Genomic DNA, 19,161 nt, shown 5'->3' on the forward strand with positions numbered 1-19,161 from the left:
ACTTTCTTTTTTCCCCCTCTGCTCAGTGATCCAGCACAATGCACACAAAAGCTACTGTGTATCAGTGTAATGTGTTGAAGAATCGTACCAGCTGGTCAGAAAGGAAAGAAGCTTTGAAGGCATTTAAATAAATGTGCAGGTCACAAAACAATGTCAGTTTAACTGTTTTTTATATTTTCAAATCTAAATAGATTTACTGGTTTAATATTTGTATTTTGCTTATCTTCCAAGTCAAATCTTCCAGCGACGTCACATACGACACATCTTGGGCGATTGTGCTGGGTAATCCTTTTCTGATCAAAGTGAATCTTTAAATTTATGGTAATGGAGTCTAGTAACTGCAACTTTACAGTTACCTCCCCAATGCCTTCTGTCCCTGTTCTCTTTTTTTGTCTTTGAACAAGAATACAAAAACATAAGAAAGGTCACAGATGAGAGGCAGCGGTCTGGCCTTTATTGCTCACTCGGCTCAATAACTAAAGAATCCCTTTTGAGAACCATATGTTCCAAGTACTTCATCATTTTAAAGCAGAAATCTTTAAAGTCCATAAATGGTAAACTGTTGCATTGTGGTAGTCTTATAAGCAATTCATGTTCTCATTTTCTGTAGCAAAATGTACAGTAATTGTTAAGGGATGGGCCTCTTTTCGGTAAGGCGGGAAACGGTTTCCTTTTGGAATTAAGGCATGGCATATACAGTACAGGGAATGCACACACTTTCCACAAAATTAGAGAATGATGTATTCCACAGCAGTGACCCAGTAAATGGAAGGTCAAATGATTCCTCCTGACTGTAAAGCAGAAGCAGACCCAGCAGTTTCCTGAGTGTGGGCTCAGTTAAAGACTGGAGTACAGTTGACCATCCCAGGAAGGTCAATTGGATTTTTTAATAAACTGACATGCCAATGGGAGCTCTGAGTTCTCTTACTGACCTCTTCAGAAGTCTGTTCTGTAAGTACCGGTCGTGCCTTCACTCTGACTCTTTCCTCTGTCTCTGAAAGCTCAGGAGTCTGTTGCCCAACATCCTTCAAAACTCTCATTTGCCATGTCATACACCTGCATGCATATGTAACACAGACATTGTGCAGAGGCTTTTTTAATTAGATGGCCCATTTGATGTTCCCCGTCAATGACACCATTCTTTCACATTGATAACACACTATACATTTCATGCAGAACTGGATCAGCTTCTGTTGGCTGAGTGATTCCATTTAGAATCTGGTAACATCTGGTGGAACTGATGCTGTGAAGTGTTACAGTTTTAGTTTTTGCTGAAATTGGATTGACATGCTATGAGGAGTATACTTGTTTTATAGACAGTGTAGTATATAGCTTTCATCCATGTATCTGTATAAGTTATATAAAAAACATTATACCTGGCCACATCTATCCAGTATGTGATGCTTTGCTTTAATGGTACTGTATATGCTCTAATTTCATATCTAATTTTGTGTAGCTTTTTTAGGCTCAGGTCTTCTTCTAAGGGAGTTCTATATACTGCATCTATGCAAGGCAAACATTAGCTAAAGCTTTCATTCATTATACTCGGTGTTAAATAACACTGAAGAATTGAAGAATTGAATTGATGAAGAATTGAAAATGAAAGTTTGTGTGTGTCTGTGTATCATGTAAAACACGCGTCTGCCTGGGAGGTAGTTCGAGTGTCTCCTAATAAACGGGTTACCTTAACATATGCCAGTGGAGTTGATAGATGTGTGGTAAAGCTTTATAACTGTTCTTTCCACATTTCTAAAACATATGTTATGTCATTTATCCTGCATTTCCTATATTCCTAAAGGATGATCATCTTTAGGAGGGAGGCAAGATTCAGTCACCCTTCCTTTTAGCAGACATAAGTCAAAGCCGTACACGCATGGCTCAGAAGCGAAACTGAGGCACTTTTCAAGGGAAATCTTGAAACCTAGAACGAGCAAAATCTATCACAGTGCTTTATACAGTTCCATGTGAAATATATGGATTTTGTCATTCAAATAATCCAAAAAAGAAAATAAAATTAAAAGTCAGAATCAAAGCATTTTTGTTAGCTTTGTCATCGCAGTTGCATTGCCCTGATTTTGCTATTATAATAATTTCCAGATTTCCAGTAATCTTATTTAAAAATCATATTTAAAATGTATTGAAAAAACATCTCAGAGCATGATACACTAGGTGTACAATAGAGGGGCATGTTATCCGAAATTACATTTCTTCCAAATGCCTTTGAAATTACAAAAAAGGTCAGATCACATGCTTTCACATACCTCCCATGCACCTCATACGACTGTGAAAGTTACATCAGCTCAACAATGTGGCATTAATTTCTCTTAGGCTTTCTTATCAAAATATTTTGTTCCAACTTTCATCAAAATATTTCAGTAACCTTGGAATCTGTCAAAACATTTGGATATTTTGAGTTTACCTGATGGTGGATGATTTCTTCGAAACATTTCTCTAAAATATTCTGACGTCACAGAGTATTTTGTTAAACAAAGACTGATTTGATTCAGAGCAGAGCTTCATGTTCATCCTGAGAGTGTTACATAAAACACAAGCTCTCTCTTGGCATTAGTGCTCCCAATGTGTTTGATGAGCACATGACTGAGCAGTGCATGCAGAGAGGCATTTGCTCTAATTACACTATAATTGAAAATGAGCTGTTATTAATGACAACAAGAACAGTACATGTAAAAGGCAGAGCAGCAATCCTAGATGTTTTTTAAATTAGCTCCATACATAATATTACTTAAAGGTAAGTAAAAGGTCCATTGAGAAAAGATGGGTTTTCTCCATTTGTTTCAGACTAGAAATTTTGAAATGCTATTTGAACGGACTCACCGCTATTTTATTAGTGATCGACAATTTCTTCATTTTTTTAAAACATATGACAGCGTGTATACTTTAATGAGGCTTAAATTACACAACGCACAACTGGTAAAGAAGAAAGTACAGATGTTGGAGTACTGTATATGAAAAACAAATAAAATTGATGGAGAGCTATACTGTTCTAAGTCATATATTCCACTGGGTGCGACATCATAAGAACATAAGAAAGTTTACAAATGAGAAACCTGTTGGCCCAACTAGCATATTTGATTGCTAGTAGTTATTTGATCGATGGATCTCACTTTGGTTAACTGTGTCTTCCTCTAAGGGACGGTCTGGCTCTTCCTTGCTTGTCTTGATTTTTGCACCTGCCTCCTGTTCTAGTCCCTCCCTATTTAAGCCAGACACTCCCACCATTCCAGGCTCAGCTTTGGAAGATGGACGCCCAGAAGCCCGCCTACCAGTGAGTCCAGGAGTGGCCCAACAGCAGAGGCTTCGCAGTGGCGTTCTGACCATCTGGGTCTGGGGCTTGGGGCGCCTGGCCCCGTTACCCTTTTTATTCCCCCGACCCTTCGCTGGATCCTGCTCCAACTTTTAGCTTCTGTCTTGTCTGTCTTGGATGGACCACCCGGCTCTGGACTCTTGCCTACTCTGGATTTCCCTACAGACTCCCTTTGGACTTGTTTGCCTTGGACCACGCCCCCCCCGAGCACCAGCGCACCGTCGACACGCCCCCCTGTTCTTCTTCCAGCCCCGATCCTGGTCCTCTTTCCCCGTGTTTGTCTCACTCCCCTCTGGATTCTGTCGTCTGCATAGGGCCCTGAAAGACGCTTTGTGACAAACTGCCTACCACACTAATATTCAAAGCCTCCCAGGAGTGGACTGGACCTCTTTAAAACAACTGTGAAACATAAACCATTGGACACCTGTGTAACCTAAGAGGAAGTGCATTTAAAACTGAGAACAGCAGAAAGCTGTGGAAAAATGAAACAAGATGTCCAGCAATGTTTCTGAAGCCCATACCCTCATTTCTTTCAAGAAATGGATGGGTGGGATCTTGGGATCAATAAGCTACTGCTGTGTTTACCAAGTGGGCTAGATGAGCCAAATGGCATCCTCTCATTTGCAACCTTTCTTAAAACTGTAGTATAGAAATGCTGTGCATGCACACTGCTTTCACCCAACACCATGCAAGCATACCCCAACCTAGATGCTTTTTGGCTGCCTAATAAGGAAACACAATATTAGCTTGCTATTACCAATTCTATTTCATCTTCTTTCTTTGCTTTCATAATCTTTTATATGTAAACCTTTGAGTTCTGCAGCTCAGTTTTAAATTACTAATAAATATGGTAACTGGCAAATAGCTCTGTCTCAAGAACTAAATTTTGAGCCAAATTGTTTCTGAAAGACACATTACTACCGGAGTTCACCAAACCTACACTAAGGCCATTTTATGGTAGTCCTTGGCATGGACTGAAATACAGCCTTGAACACTGGAACTGTATCATCACAAAATTCTTCTTATTAGAAAAGAGCTCACCCGCCAGTGGTGCAGGAAAAATGACAGGTGAAACATACCCCAGGACTGCAATCATAGCTTTAATACTTAATAGGTATATTGATGATGTTAGTGTGCTGCTTTTGTGCACTGTGCAGATTTGGTTGTCAGTTATGTTTCTGATAGAGGTTTAAATTGAGGGTACTTCCTCTTATGCTATATTCATGCTATGGTGAAGTTCTTTTAAACCTCAACAGTTTCTCCATCACCGTGGTTGTTGCCCAGATTAGCTGGAGATGGAAAAGACGTCTTGCGGGTTAAAAACAGATATTTTGCACTGGCATCATCCTCCAGATCTTTAAAGAACATTAGGAATCTCTAAGCATGGGAATGGTGATTTCCTGCAATGGCTTGGGCACCCAGTGGGACCATGTGGTTCAGATGTACTGAATACCTGTAAGAGCAGTTGAATCAAGGCTGTGACAGCATATGTTACACATGCAATAATTACTACATTTACACAGACAGACACTGCGTGATGTCTTGTGCTAGCTCCCATTGAATCACCTGGTGTCCACATATCCAATTTAAGCTCTTGGAAACAACATCACAGACTGTTGACCAGTGACACAATGCCATTGATACAGACCCTCAAGAAGCTAGTCAGATCCAGTCAGATTTTTCACATTGTTGTTCACTCTACATTTATTAAAACAGGATCTGTTGTGAACCCCCAGGTGTGCTAATTACACCCTATAGCACTCTAGAATAGAACTTTACCATCAGAAAAGTCCTTTGTCTTTGAAAAAAAAAACTTTTTACAACCTAGTAAACTTAATATATGGCTTCTCTGATAAAACAGTTTCAGATAACTCTTAGACGTTATGCAATAAGTACAGCTGTTCTCTCTTTTGAGGAGAAAGGAATTAGATTACAAATCTATTCTCTAGGGACCATCTGTGCTCTGTAAAAGATGCTGCTCACATGTAATGCCTTTCATTATGGATGTGTTCGATCAGAGGCAATGACATTTTTCAATCTGAAGCAACGCCAGCTTGCCTACCCCAATCTGTGACAACCCTAACTAACATTGCCTGAACCCATTTTCACCTTGTTCTGTTACAGACCCATCATTGTCTAACATCTCTCTGCTGCTAGGAGTCTTTGGAAATACAATAAACACAGGTGAGGTAGCAGTTTGACAGCAGTGAATATTTCTATATTGTATAAACATTACATCACTTTTTCTATAAGCTTGAGTTGGCAAATGTCCATATGTTATTAGTTTTCTTGCATTCTACTTGAAAGAATTAGAAATAAACTATCTCAGAAGTACCAAGCAGATACAAGGAAAATGAAAGAAATCAGAAAGTCTAAGGACCACAACTTCTAAATTATTTCATCTGGTGATTTTGCATCTATTGACTTATTTTGACCAATAGACCTTGTTCAAGTGTATTGCTAAACTGATACTGCTAGGGATATATTCAGATGTTCTTTTAAGTACATAAACACTTTGATTGTGTGAGCATTTGCCAAAAAGCAAATCATGGTGGAAGCTTAAGACAGGAAGGGCAAGAAATCAGGAAAATAAAGATGTTCAAATCCCAGAGCAGGACAAGACGTAACAAATCCAATATTTTGAACTATGAATAAACATTTTTTTCAAATATTTTAACAGTTTTTCAGAAAATAAATTATTGTAAACAGCATGATGGCATGATGATTCGCATTGCTGCTTCACAGCTCTGGGGCTCTGGGTTCAGTTCTGGACCTCGGGTGCTATCTACATGGAGTGTGTATGTTTTTCCCATGTTCGTGTGGGTTTTTGCCAGGTTCCCCAGTTTCCTCCCACAGTGCAAACTTGTCCCTGGTGTGAGTGTGTATGTGTATTTCTGTCTGTGTTTCCCCTGCAATGAACTGCTGTCCCATCCAGGGTGTATCCTGCCTTACATTTGTTACGTGAAACCTGATTCACAGGTAATCTGAACTCTGAGTACTGGACCCTGAGCTTTATTATATAAATCTTGTTTTCTGGTTCCCTTTATCGTTGAATCATTTATTGAATTTCCTTTATTGTTGCCAGCAGCTATATCACCCTGCAAGTTACAACTGGCAGCTTTCTGATGCTAAACAGGTGTGAGCATGGCCGGTACCTAGATGAGAGCCCTCCTGGGAAAGTTAAGGTTGCTGCTGGAAGAGGTGTTAATGAGACCAGTAGGGGCGCTCAACCTGCGGTCTGTGTAGATCTTCATGCCCCAGTATAGTGACAGGGACACTATACTGTAGAACGGCACCATCCTTTGGATGAGACATAAAACCAAGGTCCTGACTCTCTGTGAACATTTAAAATCCCAGGGTGTTTTTTCCAAAAGCGTAGGCTTGAAGCCCTGGTGTCCTGGTCAAACCTGTTCCAGCTGATCTTTACCAATTATTGCCTCTTAATAACCCTCATCTATGCACCCTCTTCATCACTCTGTTTTCCTCCCCACTGAGAGCTGGTGTGTGGGAGATGGCTGCCATTGCATCATCCAGGTGGGGCTGCACACTGGTGGTGGTGGATGGGATCCCCATGACCTGTAAAGCGCTTTAAGTGGAGTGTCCAGAAAAGCGCTATATAAGTGTAAGGAATTATTTATATCAAATCCAGTATTGTTGAAGATGTCTCTCCTACCTCAGTGATGCCTTTGTTGCAATAAGAAAATTAGTTCCCATTCATTTGTGAGCCATCTGTTAAGAGTAGGAAATTTAGTCCTGGTTAGGAGCCATGTTGTTCTTTTAGATGCACATCCTTCTTTGGCCAATTTATGGTTTAGTTGTCTTCAAAGAACAGAATCCTGGACCTTCTATGTCTACACCTCTGAAACCCACAATGTATTAAAGAAATCATTTCAGTTTAGTTACAACCTGAGCTTTATCAAATTAAAATTGAAATTGCATTTACGAACAGACTTCTCTGCATATGCCAGAATTTGGACAATAATTAAAACAAAGAAATTGAAAAATTAACACTTTCCTAAGAGATCTGAAATCTGTTATCAGGGCCTATATAACTTTTCTTCTTATATGCAGGTGTGTTTTGTGAAATAAAACTCAGAATTTGCATTTTCACTTACACCTCTCTTTCTATAATAATAACAACACAAGTTAAAAAGGAATTAGTCAGGTTTCATTTTTTTAATTATATCTCTTTTGAGTCTCAGCCATTTCCTTGGCTCACAAAGTGTCTTTTTATACCAGGTACAAATCGTAGGAGGACAGATCTTGTGCCAAACACACTATCTTCACCTACGTGTGTGTGATGCAAATCGTGGTGATTACGAGGAAAACAAGCAAGCCAATAAGTAATGGGAAAACTCCTTGTCTTGACAGCTCTGGAGTTTGGCTGGAGAATCAGTTCAGGTCAAGTTTCAGCAGCACCCTTAACACGTAAGAAAAACAGACAACCGTAAGTTAAAAAATGCTAAACATTTATTATAGATAGCTACATACCTGAGCACTGATAGATATTAGTATTATTTGCTAAATGCCCGAGTGAGCATGAGGACTTTCCCCTGATGCTGCAATAAACCATTCAATTCAATATTTCAGCAGTTGTATTGCACCTGCATAAGAATAAATAATTGCTTACACTTATATAGCACTTTTCTGGACACTCCACTCAAAGCGCTTTACAGGTCATGGGTACCTCTCTCCACCACCACCAATGTGCAGCCCCACCTGGATGATGCAACGGCAGCCATAGTGCACCAGTACGCTCACCACACATCAGCTATCAGTGGGGGAGGAGAACAGGTTATTAGGAGGCCATGATGGGTAAAGGCTGGGGTGAAATTTTGCCAGGACACTGGGGAAACAGCCCAACTCTTTTCAAGAAATGCCCTCTGAGATTTTTAATAACCACAGAGAGTCAGGACCTGTGAATTTTCCCCCTTCATTTAAATGATGCATTTTTACATAACCATTGCATTGCATTATGCACTCAATCACATAAACATACAAAATAATACCACAAAAAATCTACAGGTATAATTGAGGAATGCAAAGGAACACGTAATAGGTTTATTCCATGCTGAAAAGAGAAGACAGAAAACAAAATGTTTCGGCATGGAGCCTTCTTCAGGTGTGGGGAATTGAGGAATTACTGTTTCTAAAATGGACAGTTTTTGCTTTGATAAAAACACAACTTACAGTATATAGTTAAAGACATTTATACATTATAAAGAGATTTATGACATTTAACTTCTTCCATCCATAGAAGCTTGCATGTGTTAGTTATATCTGTTCACTTTAAACAGATAATTAACTTATAATTCACCCAAATGGGGCATCACTGGAAGAATGTGAATACTTCTACAATAATAAAACAGATGCTATGTTAATTATGGTGTATTATCCCATGGTGTGTTTCTCAGTGTACTGTGTACCAGGGATGTAGGTTTTCCATCTTGTGAGTAAAGCTAAAGCGTATGTAGTATGTAGTATCTTTGCGGAAATCTTAATAAAAGACCATTGTAGATTTAGTGCATCTTTACAGCATCATTGGGCACGAGTGAATGCTCAGATTGGCATGGGTAATTAATGGAGCATCAGAGAGATCTGTATTAGGATCACTGCTGTTCCTAATTTATATCAGTGATCTAGATTCTGGTATAGAAAGATAAATAGTCAAGTTTGCAGATGACACCAAATTAGAAGGATTAGCAAACACTGTAGAAGCAGCAAATGCAATCCAAAAACTCAAGACTGGGCAAATACTTGGCAGATGACATTTAACAGAGCTGGGTTTTGCCATAAATGTAGTAAAAACTTAGTAAAATCAAACTGGGAAACACTGAACTGGAAGAGGCTACTTATCAAAACTAGTTTTTTTTATGTTGACACACCTTTTAAATCTTCTAGACAATGAGGGGAAGCAATTATAAAAGTAAACAGTTTTTGTCTTGAACAAAGAAGATTACAAAGATCCCCAAAGGACCTGATCCAAGTATATCAAAATCCTCAAAAGTATTGACAGAGTCAAACTGAACGCTGAAACACAGAGGACACAGAGTTGAAACTGCCGTACTTGGAAGTAACCAAGAACAGGAGACACTTCTTTAGGCACAGGGCTGTGGGAGTATTGAACAAGCTACCTAGAGATGCTGTTCAAGCCAACACCCCAGCCTCCTTCAAGAAACAGCTGGATGAGATACTTAAATCAAATAGCTACAAAATACCAAACAGGATAGATGGGCTGACTGACCTCCTCTTATTTGCTTTTTTCAGGTCTGACAGAAGGACTTGTGAGGCATCTGTATTAGCTGATGCCTCGTAGTCTGCAGGCTTGTGTCCAGGCACAGGATGATCACGTACAGTCCCTTATTAGGCATCAGTGACCCCTGAATGTTCTTATGAAGTGTTATATCACCACCGATCTGTACCTGAGTGGAGTCAATGTTCTGTCTTCTGCAAACTGCATTAATAGAAAGATCTGAGCAGCACGATGACCATTTACAGTATAGGAAATGTTTCTAGAAATAATTTAGTTATTTATTGTTAAATAAATTGATTGATATTCAGTTTGATTTCAGGCAATTTGCCTAGAGTGAACCATACTGGCTCATTGACATTTTCATAGTAGCTACAGTATGTCCCTTGAAATTAAGGACTTAAATGTTCTGCTATTCCTTCTATTTCACAGTCATTTAAAAACAGCTCCAAAAGAGAAACCATTCAATATATGTAGCCTGTCTGATAGATACAGTAGTTGTACCTTTGTAAGTAGTGGATATTTTTTTCATCACGTTTTTATAGATCAAATGGTAAGTTAACTGAAAAATATTTTTTTATTTTTCTGTCATATCTTGCAAATGAAGAAATCCAAACTGCACTCCTCATTTGCTCATTCTATTCCTTTGTCCTTTAAAAAGAGAGAACACAGCAGAATGTGGAAGAAGTAAAAACCCCTGAGGAATTATTCAAAAAAATTATATTTGTATGGATAAAATCAAACTGAAGAAATGCAACAATCACAGTGCAGTGGTAAATTAATAATATAGATGGAGCAAATTAACACATTACAATCAGGAAAATTAACCGTACCTTTTGGTAGCCCGTACACTGGCATTTTATTGAAAAGAAAGTATATAGGCTGATTCCTTGTGCTGACCGAAATTTTCCATCAACACAGTTGATCAACAGGGGCTCTACCGTGACAGTCATGGGCTATTAACATTACTGGCCACCACTGGAATCAATACAAGCTGTACAATTGGTACGTTCCTGTTCACTTTGGGTCTTTGAGCCCCCAATGCCACACTTTGTCCCAGCCCCTCCCACAGATATCCCTTAGTGTTCACCTGTGCCATTTAAGGCACCAACGGCACAACTCTCACATTGTTATCTTGCAAGGAAGTTGCTACACTGGCAGGAGGAGGATGTGCATTGTTATGTTGGAGCCTGCAGGAAGGACAGCAAGTGAGGTCCCAGAAGCTGATCTGTGTATGTTGATCCATGCATTCAAGTTTCCGTCAATCACTACAAGTGGAGTTCTGTAGGGAATAGACACACCTGTCCAATCGATCACAGCTGGGCCTCCCCATGAATCCTGCAAAGGTGTCATGACTCCTGGTCTCCCAGCTTGTGGCCTAACATTGATGGACTGTGTTGGTCTGTAACATCTTGTCAAGTTAGAAACAGGTAGTTATGAACTCCCCGATATGTGAGGCTAAGTTGACTGATTTTGCTTAAACTAATCTCACTGATGATGATGACAACAACTTCCCGAGGGCACAAAGGTCTTGTTCTCTTCATATTTAGGATGTATTGGTTCCATTCTGAGCTTTTCTTTCTTCATTTTCACCATGCCTGACATTCTCCCAAACACCCCATCCCCTGTGCTCAGCCATCTCCGTTTCTAACAGAATAGGTGTAATAAAGTATTTTATTACTCATGCAACAATTAATAAATTTGACTTTGACTTAGGCAGTCACAGTCACATGGGTATGTCATAGTCATGAAAGCTCTGTTAATCCAAATGACACCAAATATATATCATTTTCAAAATCTGTCTGCTTTATTTTTCTAAAATTGTGTATTTATATGTCTCAGAGTGACAAGTTTCTTCTGATTCTCGGTATACTTTGGTAACTGCTTAGTCTGGAATACCCAGCAGAGGGGGCTGATTTTTGAAGTGATTTCTACTGCGTGTTATGGACTGAACTGAGCTTAAGGTGAAAAGGGAGCACATACTCCTTTTTAGCAACATTTCTCTCTAGGAAAAGAAATGCTGACGTGCATAATGGAAAAAGCATCTGTCTTTGGAAACATTGTTAATGTTCTGTTTATTAAATAAATTTTGGATAGCCAGTGGTTCCTCCTAATTTTTTATTTCCTTTTGAGATCTATGACTCTTGATGTAGAAAACGGTCATTTCTAATAAAATGTGTTCCAGAGGATAAACTACGAGCAGTCGTATGTTTTTCGCCACATTTGACGTTTCAGTATTCTCAAATAGAATCCTGAGCTTGAGAGATACAAAGACGTGCTTTTCATGGGTTATTGACAACACCTTTTCGTGTCTGTCCTTGATTAAATACCTGTACATGGTTTTGACCTCTCTAGTTTTGCCTGGGTAATCATCAGAACATCTATCATATTTCATATTTTTGAGGCAAATGTAGGAGCTAAGAGACATTCCCAGCCTTTGGTGTATTTGTGTAGTAGGAGAGATATAATATAGCTGTTGCTGTAATCTAATTTGTTCAGAGGTATTCAAGAGAAGTGTATAGCTAGCTTCAAGCCTAGCTTCAAGCCTATCCCTACTTTTCTGTGGCTGGTATTGTCCAGGCAGATGGAGTAAACTAGGAGGCTTCCCAACTCAGACTTCTCATGGACAATTTAGGATAGCTGATTAACCTGCCTGTAGAGTTTCTGGGAGAAGAGAGGAAAACAGAAAAAACGATGGAACACTGCACAGTGTAAACGCACCAAATCCACATGGAAAGGCACCCCTGTCTAGAAATGTAACCCAGATCCCCAGGACTGTGAGTCAGTGGCACATTGCTGTGCTGGTCCCAAGGTAATGTTACAAGTGATTCTAATAATTCTTCACATACTGATACTTTAACAGTGCGTCATATTTTTTTCAACAACCTGAGGTCAAAATCTCAGCTGTTAAGCAGACTAATTCTTGCCAGACTGTCCAAGGGAGATTTGGACATTTTCAAGGGATAAATTTGCTACACTTTACATTTGTTGGTGGTCTTGAGACTGCCAAGAAAACGAGTGATTAAATAATTTAATAGAGCAAACTGGCCAAGCAGATTAAGAAAGTACACATTACACTTCTAGAGACATAAATGAAAGAACACTATTTCTTCACAGAAAAGGTGCAAGGTATCGGCAAAGCTTATAGTTACTTAACTATATATAAGAATAAGAAACTTTTTTTTTGTTTTGGGGGGGAAGGATATTAAACATATTAGGCCTAGTTCATGCTCAGCCTATTACCTCATGAGAACTGAGCATTGCCTTTTCACTTGGGTCAAAGATAGGGGCTCTGCTTTTAAGCAAGAAACTATTCATCATTTTGTCTCCATGCAGATGAAATGGAAAAGCAATTAATTTAATCAAGAATGTTCACCATGGGTTAGTGCATTAATAAAATATAAGTATAAGCCAGTATACAGAATGAATTTTCAATAGTTCAGTTAGATCTTAGTGAATGCAGTAGAGGGAGTTGCAGAAAGAGTGTAGATGGTTGTTAAACAGATGGATGAAGTGAAGTCCTGGGTGAGAGATATACAGTATACTGTATATACAGACAGGAGAGCAGAAGTGGTGAGATTAGGATCTAATCTTCCTCCTGAAATTCTCTTGTAAACTCCATTTACTGGCACTGCCTGTACATCTGTGGAATACAGCTGTATTTTATGTCATACTAAAATGGTGTGTGTTTTGCTGACTATTTTGTACATTTGCTGCTAGATTATAAAGTTGTCTGCCCCACTACAACAGTGAGCCATTGCTCCCAGGAGCCATCAGGCTTTTGTACAGCAGAGGTTGCAATCCATGTGACATGCGCAAGGGAATGTTTCCACAGTGTGGTACAGTATAGTTCCAAGGCTAGGAAATCAGTGGCGAAGGTCCAACTGGCAGCTCAGGAACAGCTCTGGGATCAACCAGCATCATTAAATTAATCCATACTTGTGTAAAAGGTGCCAGAACTAGATAGATAGATAAGACTTTATTAATCCCATAGGAAAATTGATGTGTTACAGCAGTCCAGCCCAAGACAAGCAAAAACAGACATAAGAATAGTTATAAAACAAAAGACAACAAAATAAATAAAAAATAAATACATAGGTGTGTGCAAAAAGTGATGATCATAGTCACTGTAAAAACGATAAAATATGTGCAAAATGTGCACAGGTTTATACAGACCGATTGTCCAAAAAGTACAATGGAGCAAACATACTGTCCATAGACGAGCAAATGAAGGGCTAACAGTCCTAGCGTAGGGCAGCGTTATACACCCTGACAGCCGCCGGGAGGAAAGACCTGCGGAAACGTTCCCTTGAACACCGTAGCTGGAGCAGTCTGTTGCTAAAAGTGCTCCGCTGCCCAGTAACAGTCCCATGAAGCGGATGAGAAGCGTTGATCATGATCTGCCTAGCATAACTAGGCTATCAGTCATTATTGTTCTAGGTCTTTGTGTCACCATGATTGCTTATTGACGTAGGGACGTGTTAGAAAGATGTCACCTGTGAAAGAGAAATTGCAAGAAAAAGAAAGATGTTTTTCTTGAAAAAGAAATGTTATATGCAGTGAAAGAACAGCTAAGCTTTTTGAGACTCTTTAAGCTTCTTGGGAAATGTTCACATTTTCCACTTGCATGTCTATCCATATGTTCTGTAGCAAAAACATTTTGAGAGTAAAGTGTTCCGTTAAAGAATTGATTTACAGGTTACCTCCAGCATATACTAAAGGCTTTTCAAGGGAATGCAGTAGTGCTAAAGAGCAGGTGAACACATCCCATTTTCACAGCTTCTTTTGAAGTGGTAAGCCACAAATGGCCTTTCAAACACACAGCTTCCACTAACCACTGTTTGCATGAAACCTGAGAATTTTACTCTAACCACATTGATGAAATGATGGCCAAAACGTATGCTCAATGAACAATGAAGTGTATCTGTGCATAAAGGTGTATTGAGAGGTTTTCCAGCTGGATTGGTAAACTGAAAACAGTCAATTAATCAACGGAAACAATATTTTTTACACATTGCAGTTGTGTAAAAAAAAAACATTTCCTTATTGTCAGTCCAAAACTCGAGGAGTATACAGTGACGATCCGCACAGGACATTTTCCAAGGAAGCTAACGCCTTACACCAATAATTTCAGAATCACTGGAAACATTTAAAGAGATAGTTTTCTGTCCTAATGCAGTGTTCATTATGAAAAGGATAATTATCTGTACATACTGTATCAACAGACTACCCTTAGTATATGCATGAGCCCAAACCTATATTTATATTTTTTGTATTTTCTGACTTCAGAACCAGGTAACTGAATTAAAAACAGGATTGTTATATTTTATCAACTAGGACTAAATTGTAAAGATGCTATAGGTGCTGTTATTTGGAATCATTATCATATATTAATGTTTTCCCCCATTTGGCCAAAGACATTGCATCACATTATCTGGGTAAACAGGACCCTTGTGTATACATTGTGCACGCCTTGTGTATGAACAAGTTATAGGTTTATTCCATGCTGAAAAGAGAAGAAAGAAAACACAAGATTTTGGCCGTGGAGCCCTCTTCAGGTGTGAGCTTCAGCTGCGACCCACCTTGAGTATAGTCGATATGAAATCATCTGTGAGAATTGTTTGATTGTTATTCTTGCTTTCTGTTTTTGACTAAATCTTTCAACAATTTACAAGTTCTTTCATCTTTGCTATACTGTCTATTCTAGTACACATGGAAAAACCTTTGAACCTTGAAATGTATTGAAAGGATATTTAGGAATTTTTTTAAATCATAACCCCCAAATTGCTCAATGCCTGATGAGAACCATTTGTTTTATTCAGGAAGGTTACCGTTCATGTTCATGTTCATGAGGCAAACAAATCCGATAGGGCCAGGCCAGAGCGAGAAATCTAAAAACCAAAACCAGGGAGTCCAGACGAGAGGTACTGAGGAGGAAAGGGCAAGGTGAGCTCAGGAGGCGAAAGAGACCCTAATACCAAGCCATGTTACAGGGTGAACTGAGGGTTTAAATAGCGAAGGAAGGGGTGTGTAAGGGAAATTGATAATGAGCGGTTAATTCAGACCAGTGATTAATATCACTGCAAGGAAGCAATGAGGAAGCAATTTCCCTTCAACCTGAGGCAACTGCAGCTAGCTAACCATTTCCAGCTCAGTGCAGCTGGACAAGGAGATTGGAGGAACAGCTCACAGCAGTCTGTCCAGAGGCAGATCAGGTCTTGTCATCAGTGGTAATTTTGTAGTTTTTATTTTGACACAGTGTGTCATGATTCTTTGCTCAATATTTTATATTGATTAATATATTATATTGCTTATTGATTTTAATAATCGATTTTCCTGTAAAGTATTTGATTAAATCCATTTGACCTGAGTGTTACATTTCTTTGGTGTATTAATATACAAGCATTAATATGTAAGTGAATTTGTATACTTTGAAAAAAACTATACAGTTGAAAAAACAAACAAAAAGATTGTACATATACAGTGAATTATATTAATTATAATTTAGCTACTGAAAACATACATCGCAGACTGAGATTTGTATTAGAACAGTTTTGCAAAACCTTTCAATGAAATTACATGGAAAAACAAATCATATACATTAAAACACAATGACTGATTTCCTGTGTTTATGTTTTTTTTTCTTTTAAAGCCCTCATATAAACTTTTACCAGCTGTTAGCATTTCAAGCACGACCCTAAGACAGTGTCTGAAACAATATCAATTATTTGTAGTTTTTGCTGACATTCAACATTCTTCATATATAAGTGTTCAGTTTAATCAGTTGAATAAACAATTCTGAATTAAAATAATAATTAATTTAATAGGATGAAAACTGAGTAAAAAGATTTTCAAAGCTGTACATATATTCTGTTTGCCTGTTTCAACATTTCTATACATTTTTAAATTATAATTTAAAATTAAAATGTAAATTATATATATATAAATCTTCTAGAATCCTATTTCCAGTCAATCCTTTACTTTATTTCTAATCACTGTATCATTTTCATAACCCTACTAATAAACGTCTACTGACTGTCTAGGAGCTATATGGTTGGTTTTATCGATGGTTTATGAATAACATTCCCCATTTTCCCAAGTAAAAACTAGTAAAATACAAAAATGTATTCATTTTAAGTATTTCTGGTACTTAAAATAAAGAACTTAAAATCATTTGTGATATCTGTGATATCTGTAATACCTGTAACATTTCTACCCCTTCTCTTCTAAGAATTTGTCTTTCCTCACCAGAAAGCATGTTGTTGATTTTCTCTTGAATAAAATATTCATTTCCAACATCTGCCTTTTCCCATTCATCATCTAAAAGCTACTTTACATTATCCTTAACTTTCCTTTTCCTGTTAAACTCTTATTTTTTATTTAGCCTGCATTAAAATATTATTTTCTACATTAAATAAACCATTTTCTGCACCTCAGGCAGATTATTCCATTCTCCTCTTAAACTCTGTCATTCCTTAGTAGTGTGCTTTACTGAAATTTACTAAAAATAAATTCTTATTGAAGCTCTTTTTGTACAGTTTCAATATGCACTTCAAAGCATACCATATTATGATCATAATTCCCTAGTGGTTTTCTCACATCTGTTTTTTCTGTGTAAGAAAGTAATTATTAGACATATTCGTTTAGTTTTCCCCAGTCTACACGAGAAAAACGAAATCTCCCATGATGACCACTTCTTCCTTTGCTCATACTGTATGTTCCTGATCACAATACAGAAGACAGCATTACAATCGATTTGTGAATCTGCTGGTTTATATCATACTTCTACCACCATTTCAAACACTGACGATATACAGTATTTGGTTCAAAAAATTAACTTGAATCATCAGTTTGTCACACTACAGATAACATTTGTAAGCATTACCAGATTGCTGGGGGTAAAAAAAATGAATTGTCTGTCTAGAGATCACATCAACAGATACACACTACAGATTATGGCTACAGCATCCAATCAGAAAACAATGAAGAAGTCATACTTGACACTGCAAACACACATGTCTGACAGCTTATAAAATAATATTTCAACACTGTACTCTTCCTGGGCACTTGAGAACAGTCGGCTCATGTGCTGCATGGCTTTGTCTCAGATGCACCTGTCATTCCCACCTGCTAGCCAGACAGCTGCGGCGGTGATTTGAATGAGCTGCTCCTTATTGGAATGTACAAACCACATCAAGACAGTCAGAGAGAGGAGTATGCGTTAACCTCTTAAGCAGCCCATTCATTTGCCCATGATTTGGATTTCTTTTTAACATCTGATTCCCTTTAAAACTCCTTCAGAAGCTAAGATGTAAGAGTCATACTTTCGTCTTTTAAAACTATCCTCGGACCATTCGTTCTGAGGATTCTCTTCAAAGAGAAGACCTCAAAGTGTAAAGAATGGCATCATCACAAATAACAAGGACGTATGAGTACAACTTTCCATTCCTCTCTAGGATCCCCACTAAATCTATAGCAATATGTTTTAATGGCAAATTGATTGCCGGTGTCACTTGTAAAGAACATTGGTAAGGTTTGCTGTGGAGATGACTTCGGTGTTCTGGACAGGTGCAACAATGCTGCATTGTATTAAGTTGAATACAGAGCCAGGAAAACCTCCTACAGATCCTGAGATGGGTTGCCTGCTGCCCCACATGACTCTGTCAAGGTATAGTGTACCCTAGTGCGACAGACCCTACTCTCAGGCAGGTTAGTCTCAAGGGTCAGCAAGCAAAAACACCTGATGGGCAAGTGAAGCAAAATACAGGAGGCCTTACTGTTGGCCTTTTCAGGCCACATAAAAAACAACAAAGGGTCGATACTCAAATATCACAACTGCCACAAGCATCAGGCACGACCTTTAGACACTAAATTTTCACCCTTCCGGAAATGGGAAATTCTAAGCTCTTTACCTATTAACCAATAGTCAATCTCCACTGTGGCCAATTGCAAAGATTGGAGGCCATGTAGCGCCTTCTCGTGGTAGGTCAACTGTAATAACATCCCTTTCTTTAGCTGGCCTGCCACACGTAGATTCCAGATTAAATCCCACTAAGAGCGTGTCACACGCTGTTTCAAAACACAGGATGTCATTTTCAGAAATATACCGATTCTACTGGACGAAGTTATTATGCCCTGTTTGTTTCCCATGTACCTCAGTAAGGCGTTGGACTGGTGTGGATTTGGAGGAGCAGTCAATAGAAGGGATATGGGGGTAGGCCTCAACTACATTAAAGTATGGACCGACTTTTAACCGTTGGTGTGACATACAGTACAGTATAATCACACATTGGTTGGTTCAGAAACATGACTGCTATTCCAGCATGGTAATTTTGCCTGTCTTTATACTACAAATACTGAAAGTCTATCCTGTAAGGTAACCCACCACACAGATTTTGTTTAACAGTGGTTAACAGTGGTTAAAGCGTCAGCGATATTTGTTCTAAACATATTTCCCAGCATTCCCTGAAAATTCTACACTGTTATTTTAGAACCACACAGCTGTTAAAGGAATCTCTTACCAAGGAACGAGCTACAAGGGGATCATTTTCCCATAACATCCCCAAAGTGTTAGTACATTGAGGGA

Source organism: Lepisosteus oculatus, chromosome 1, assembly GCF_040954835.1.
Source record: "Lepisosteus oculatus isolate fLepOcu1 chromosome 1, fLepOcu1.hap2, whole genome shotgun sequence".
In the NCBI taxonomy this organism is placed as follows: Eukaryota; Metazoa; Chordata; class Actinopteri; order Semionotiformes; family Lepisosteidae; genus Lepisosteus; species Lepisosteus oculatus.